This window comes from Anser cygnoides, chromosome 7 (assembly GCF_040182565.1).
Source record: "Anser cygnoides isolate HZ-2024a breed goose chromosome 7, Taihu_goose_T2T_genome, whole genome shotgun sequence".
Classification (NCBI taxonomy): Eukaryota; Metazoa; Chordata; class Aves; order Anseriformes; family Anatidae; genus Anser; species Anser cygnoides.
The window spans coordinates 11,166,562-11,173,497 of record NC_089879.1 but is presented as its reverse complement, the minus strand read 5'-3'; the positions used below and the strand labels follow the sequence as shown (position 1 = coordinate 11,173,497).

General features: G+C 52.3%; 1 protein-coding gene across 3 annotated transcripts in view; it reads left to right on the top strand.

Moving 5' to 3' along the window:
- Window positions 1–372: 372 nt before the first annotated feature.
- The window catches only part of ADD3 (adducin 3), a 99,587-nt gene continuing 93,023 nt past the window's right edge, over window positions 373–6,936 (top strand). Inside the window, exon 1 of one of the 3 annotated variants that reach the window (XM_067000760.1) lies at window positions 373–512. The gene's annotated coding sequence lies outside the window, so the exon portion shown is untranslated. The remainder of the gene's footprint in view (window positions 513–6,936) is intronic. The other 2 variants (XM_067000759.1, XM_067000761.1) reach the window with 2 other exon arrangements.

Genomic DNA, 6,936 nt, shown 5'->3' with positions numbered 1-6,936 from the left:
AGAGCAGCACAGGGGCGACTGCAGCCGCAGAGCCCAGCCGCGGGAGCCTCCACGGAGGCCGGCTTTTGAAAAAAAAAAAAAAAAAAAAAAAAAAAAAAAAAGAGAGATTTGCATGTTGCGCACACACTGCAGCACAGCGGGGGGGGGGCCGGGTCCCTCCCCTCCGCTCCGGGCGGGAACAACAATGGAGGGAGACGGGCGGGGCCTCCTCTTCCTCCTCCTCTTCATCCTCCTCCTCCTCCTCCTCGCAGCCCCAGCCCCTCGCAGCCCCCCCCCCCCCCAGCCTCAGCCGGGAGGCGGCCGCTGCCAGATAGTGCTCCACAGGGGGAAGGAGGAGGAGCCCAGGTGTCCCTTCCTGCCACATCGTGCGCCGCCCCCCCGGCCCTCCCCCATCCCCTCCCCTCCCCTCCCCGGCCCTGCCCCCTGCCCCTCCCCGGCCGTGGCCGCCGCGGGGCGGAGAGGCGAGGAGAGGAGGGAAGGGAAGGGATGGAGTGAGCAGCGGGGACGCCGAGGTAACGCTGCCGTGCTTGTGGGGGGGTCGGGGAGGGGGGGTTGTGAAGGAGGGGGGGCCTCAAAATGTCGCCTCCCGGCGCCGCCGAGGGCGGTGTGGGGCGGGCGGGATGCGCTGGGGATGCGCTGTGGGGCCGGGGGGGGGCAGCCCCCAAATGGGGGGTCCCTGGGGGTGTGTGTGTGGGGGGTGTGTGTGTGTGTGTGTAGGGTGGGGGGCGGGGGGGGGTGTAGCTGGCGCCGTGCGCGTGCAAGCAGCGCGTGCAGCCCGGCGGGGCCGCGCGGCGGCGCACAAAGGCTGCGGGGCGGCTGCTGCTGCGCGCCCGGGGGCACGGCGAGGACCCTCCCCCCTTGCACCCCTTTTGCACCCCCCCTTATACCCCCCTTGCACACCCGCACCTCGGTGCCGGACCCGCCGCGCCCCCCCCCCCCCCCCCCCCCCCAGCCTTGCCAGAGCGCAGCGGTGAGTTCGCGGCGTTTCCCTGCCTCGCTTTTCCCCAACCACCCCCCCCCGGCGGGTGGCCGCCCCCATCCCTTTTCCCCCCTTTATTTCCCCTCTCCTGTGGGGGTCTCCGCACGCCCGGGAGCCCCCAGCGCCCCGGCTGGCGCTGCGGTGCTGCCGCCTTGGCTGCCGGCTCCGGTGCCGCCGTGGAAAGGACGGGGCGCGGAGCAGCGCGCCTCGGTTTGGAGACCCTGACCCCATAAAGCCGGGGAAGGGATTGCAATTAGGGCCGGCCGTAAGCGCGGGGCCCGGCCCCACAAGGCTGAGAAAACCGCTGAAAATCTGCGTGCTCCGTGAGAGCTGGGCTGTGGAAACGCTCGCACACGTACAGCTCCACCTTTGCCGCTTGTAGTGGCGCGGGGAGCCCAGGAGCTCAATTTCCACACGTTCCCATCACCGACTTGCTGGGCTGCCAGTGGCGCACCTCCCAGTGCCACCAGTACCTGCCCCGACACCACCAGTACCTGTCCCCCCCCGGCCCCGCTTCTCCCCCGCTGTCTCCCCGGGGAGCAGCCCCGGCCGTGCAGCCCCCGTTTGGTGAGGGTTTGGTGTTTTGGTTCTGTCGTGTGGCGCTGTGTGGGTGGGTGTGTGTTGGTCACCGCAAATTTCAAGGTTTGTGCCGTGAACTTCGGTAGCGAGGTTGCGGTGGGGACGCCTTTGGGGAGTTCGCTCCCCAGTTCTGGTTGCGGCCCCAAGACAATTTTCTTCTTGCGTTAAATCCACCTTGAATTTTTAAATGAGTTTTTGTTATATAAACCAATGTTTATCCCAGACTTGAGGGTGGTCTGGCAGCTAGGCAGTGTCTGCCTTACCAGATTTCAGCGATGAAGCCTTGCAGTGGCGTGGGGAAACGAGCGAGGAACTGACTTGAAAAACAGCCAGCACCAGGGCTGCTCCTGGAGGTGGTGGCTTGTGGCTCTGTCTTCTGAGCATCCTTGTCTTGCAGTTGAGCCTGCACCAGCGGCTTGCCCTTTGTCCAGGGGTACTGGGCTATCTCGAGGGTGGTGATACGATCGCGAGCAGAGGGAAAAAAGAACAGGATTGAGCCTTATCTGGGCAGCACTCCTAGGAGGGGCTGAGTTTTAAAACAGAATTAGTGGCGATGAATGAGCAAAAAAATAATCAGCCAAGGGTTCTAAAAGAATCAAGGTATGAAATTGCCAAATTACTTATTGTGCTGGATAAGCTGTTGCTTAAATCGGCTTTGGGACCAGAGGAGTGAAGCTGCTAAATGTGACCTCAGCTGCTGGGCTTCGGTGCGACCGGGGAGACTTCAGGATCCCGCCTGCTCCAGGCACAGGTGGCTGGTGCCGTGCCGCCACCAGCGGCGGTTGGTTTGGAGGGAAGCGGCACTGCCATGTGTGGTGGCCCCAGCAGTGGCTTTGCTGGGCAAGGCTCGCTTTGTGCCCGGGGCCACCGGCACGTCTCGTGCCAGCGAGCTCTCGGTGGAGGTGTTCTGCATGCCCAGCCATTACGGCGGCGTGGCCAAAAACCCCAGGTGAGTCCTTGCAGCCTGCTGCGGCCGTGCCCAGGGCTTGGTGAGGAGAGCAGGTGTGGGTCTGGGAATGTGGCCGGTTCCTGGGCTGGTGCCAAAAGGGCTGGCAGGTGCTGCTTTGAGAAAGGAGTGCACGAGCTCCTTAATTTGTGTGTGCTCATTAATAGCAGATACTGGTCTTAGCTTTACGAGTCTCCAAATCTTCAGCTTTAGAAGATTTCTTGTTGTTTTTCAGAACAAATTATAACTCCTGCTTAGTTTTCAGTGGGAGAACACGAAGCCCGAAGCAGGGGCTCTTAAGGGACTGAGTGCTCGGTGGTCGGGGTTAGCACATGGGGGTGATGACCGAGCACGTCCTTACCCCTTGGCCATTAGATGGAGTGCTGCTGCACCCCAGGATGGCTGGGGTTTTAATAGTGTCTTGGTTAAATCGGTCATTATCCTGTACTCTTGCCTGAGGATCGGCGCAGCTGGTGTTTTTATTTAAGGAAACGATGATCTGGGGGTGATGCTGAGGTGCATCCCGCAGGGCAGGGTGCAGGTGGCGCGTTCCCCACCCGCTGCAGCGCTCCTTGTAGCAGCTGGGCGTGAGCAGGACTGCACGCTGCGGTGCCTCTGCCTGCCCCGCGCTGCTGGGAAGCGCTGTGGGTGCGAACTGGAATGGGTCCCCTGGCCCTGCCGGGCTCGTTCCTGCCCAGCCTGGTGCTGGAGGTGTTGGTGAGCACGGGGGTGCCTCGTGAAAATTACTGCTGCCGGTTAAACCTGCAGCAAGCGTCCCTAACAGCCTGCTCTGCGGCTGACGGCACTGCAATTACAGTGCTTAAAAGATATAATAATTTAGGAAACGAAACCGTGTGTGACCTTGAGCTGGTGCATAAAGTTGGCCTTGCTAGCTTTTCTAAACAGGAGGAAAATAAAATTCTTTTTAAAATGTCCTGCAACTGTAGTGGCCATAGCAACCTCTGGCTGTTATTTCTCTTGTAGATCAATTCTGCAATTTCGTAGTGCCGGTGTTTCAAAAACCGAGTGGGTCATTGTTTTGGTATCGACCCAGAAGAATGCGATCTATAGGGTTTAATAGCATCGCTTCCTGTTACATCACAGGCTTTTCCTCAAGCTATGTTTTGGAATGCTGGTGCCTGCGTTAGGAGAAGAGGCGGTGGTGTGGCATCTTATGGTTCTCGGAGGGCAGTGTCTTTTATGTAGCATTTTTTGGTGCATGAGGATGAATAAAAGCTACTTGACCCTTAGGGAGCAAGCCACAGCTTATTCATTGTGGTAATGTTAAATTATGTGGCGAACAGGTCTAGTTCCTACATTAACTTTGAGACAACTGGCATGTGGGGAAGCGCTTCTTTCTTTTCTCTGTGCGAGGTAACAACTCATTGTATGTCGCAAGTGAGAATTTGAGGTGTTTCTTTTAAGGATGTCCTGGCAAGTACGTGGTGGTTTTGTGGATAGCTCTTGGTCTGGATTATTAGTTAAGACAAACCAATTTTTAATTGCATTAATAAATTCGGTCAGATATGAAAGTGTCTTCAATTATAGCTTGCTTTTAATCCAGGCTGTAGTGGAGGGTTTTTTTCCTTCTATAGTCAGTAAAATGGAAAATAGCTTCTACTAAAAAGTTGAGGTTTTCTTAGGATTCATTGAAAAGTTTCTGAAAGAAGGCTCCTTCTAATGATTCTTGTTTTTTTTATAGCCTGCATCTTCACGGTTTAGCTGATGTGACGTAGGTAATTATTTAGTCAGGACTCTGGGAGCATATAAGATTCATTATTATATTTAAAGTCATTCAAAGGGTAATAACGTAAACTCTTCTTAACAAGGATGCAATCAGCTGGTACAAAGTGCTAATTAAGGAAATAGTATAATAGCCTCATTCACTGTTCCAGTCTCTTAAACCGCTCTGGTCTTGGCTGGGAAGAAACTCTTTCCTTGCCTTGCGTTGTTTAATGTGTTAAAATCCTGGTGACTTCAAAGCGGCAGGGAGCTGTGGGGTTTAGTAAATGTGCTAACCAGCGTGGGAGCCGTGCCCCGCTTGGTCTGTGCAGCTCTTCCCTCGGCATTTGCTTGACCCGATGGCTGACAGCTGGGAAAATCCCTGTGCCCCCGCGCAGCCAGCACCTCCTGAAGCTACTTCTCCAGCTGAAGGACATGGCGATCTTGAGTACCATGGAGTTAAATTCCTGTCCCCTTGCAGCTTTTATTGCTTCTCTTACAGCCGCTGTGCTGCCTTGAATGAGTCCTCCGCGTGGTGCTGCTGGTGGAGGTGGCTGGCACTTCAGCCAGGAGCTGGACTCCGTCGGCCCAAGTGAGAGGATTCTGTTGAATCGCTGTGTGAACTTGTGCTTGCTATCTTCAGCTATGCCCACAATAATTTGTCTTAAGATTTTTGTTGTTGTTGCCTACATTTAAGTGTGTTATCACAGAATCATAGAATGGTTTAGGCTGGGAGGGACCTCAGGAGGTCATCTGCTCAAGCAAGGCTACCTGGAGCAGGTTGCCCAGGAAAACATTATGTTTTTTATTTTTTGGAAAACAAGCATTGCTATGCATTTCATTCGTACCTGTTGCACTACACGTGACGTTCTTCAGAGACCAGTTGGATCTGCATCTTCTTGTGTTTGCAGATGCACAGCCGACGTCAGATCTGGCAGCAAGGTGCGTGCCACCCAGCAAAGCCCTCCTGTGCATGTCCTGCTGGGTGCAAAGTAGAAAGCCTTGCTTATTGCCTAAAGCTTGCTTTATTGTGCTAATGTAGAAAAAACGAGAAAGGTGAAATATATCTTAAACATTTTGTTTCTTTCCCTCCAAGCATAGGCTGGCTTTTGGTGAAGGAAGGCTTTTGCAACAGTTCTAGAGGTCTTGTCTGAAGCCTGTGAAATCCGTTCGGTACTGACCTTGTCTGTGTGACTCAAATCATTTTAGATCAATGGAACTTTCAAGCTGCTGTGTTCAGAGGGATTGCTGGTATTAAAGCACGTTGTTTCATATAACTCAGCGTCCCAGCACTTCCTCAGCAACCCGTATGAAGGTGTGTGTGTTGGGGGGCTTTTGCCAATTCCAGGTCCCCTTCACCAACAGCCCCTGAGCAAAGGATGACCTCAGGAGGGAGAGTTCAGGCCTTTGGGCGAAGTTTGTTGGCCAGCCTGGTCTTTTCCAAAACACAGGTTGGGTGAAGACATTGCAGGCTGCTTTTCAGACCACACAGTGACGTCTCAGCTCTTCTGACTGTGCCCAGCTCAAGAATCAGCAATGGTCTCACTCCCATTTCAGTCTTCATAGATACATGTACAAAAAGCTCTGTAATTAGAAAGAACATCAGTAAGGCCACAAAGTCAAGTATTTGAAAGCGAAGTAGTGCTTTCCAAAGAAAATATCCTGGATTTAAACATGAAAATTAAACTATAGCATTGGAAAGCATACTTATGAGCCCTTGTGTCAGGAAGAGTTGAAGTGTTTTGGCTCAGATGCTTCAGATCTAGCAGACACTTAGCAGAGGCAACCTTAAGCCTAAAATATGAAAAATTAGGCAAAACTGAAAACAAGCTTTGGAGGTGGAAGGAGTGAAAGATACTAGACAACGCGTCCAGCTCTGTTGAGAACCGAGCACAGTGACACACAAGTGGTGGCGTGGCAAAGAACCTGTGTATTTTCCTGACACAAATACACAGTCGTTTGCAGGAGTGCTTGTGGATTGCACAGTCATTTTTCCAGGCTCCTGGATAATGCTAAAACAGGAGTAAAATGTGGTGTAAGCCAGTTAGTTATTCTGGCGTGCCTTTAATACACCGATCTTTGCTACATACCAGACAACCTACTGTATTTGCTCTGCATCCTAAAACCTCAAAACCAGACAAAAAAAGTTAATTGTTAGAACATTCAAACTTTATTTTGAGATTTCATGATGTAGTACTCTGTGGAGGGAAAGATCATGTATCCTCGTACGGTTGCTTTCAGCTGTGTTATCTGCAATTTTTATGGTGGTTGTGAAACTTAGAGTGCAAGAAGCTGGTTTCTATATCAAATTAACAGCTGGCACTCCCGTGTTAACTGAATTTCAACATTAGCCCGTGTGATATAATATAACTGCCATGATAAATGAATACCTAGTGAAATATTTCTGTTATCATGATTAAATTGTGGCAGTGCCCGCAAGCCCATCATCATGTTTCAGATCTTGATTGCATATGAAGTATTGTACTAAATGCCAAGTTGAGGAGTCTTAAGTCTTTGTAATGTTCACAGTTAATCTGTGGAATTTTTGGCTTTGAATGGCAGCTTGCTTTAAATGCATGCTTGTCTAAAAGTATATGCAAAGGCAAGACTCTTCTAGAGATTCAAAACAATTAAGTTTTTTTCTGGCCCAGCTGTCAGGCTAGAAGGCAGAAAGCAGAGATGTTCATGATCTCCAACTCATTTAGTAAAT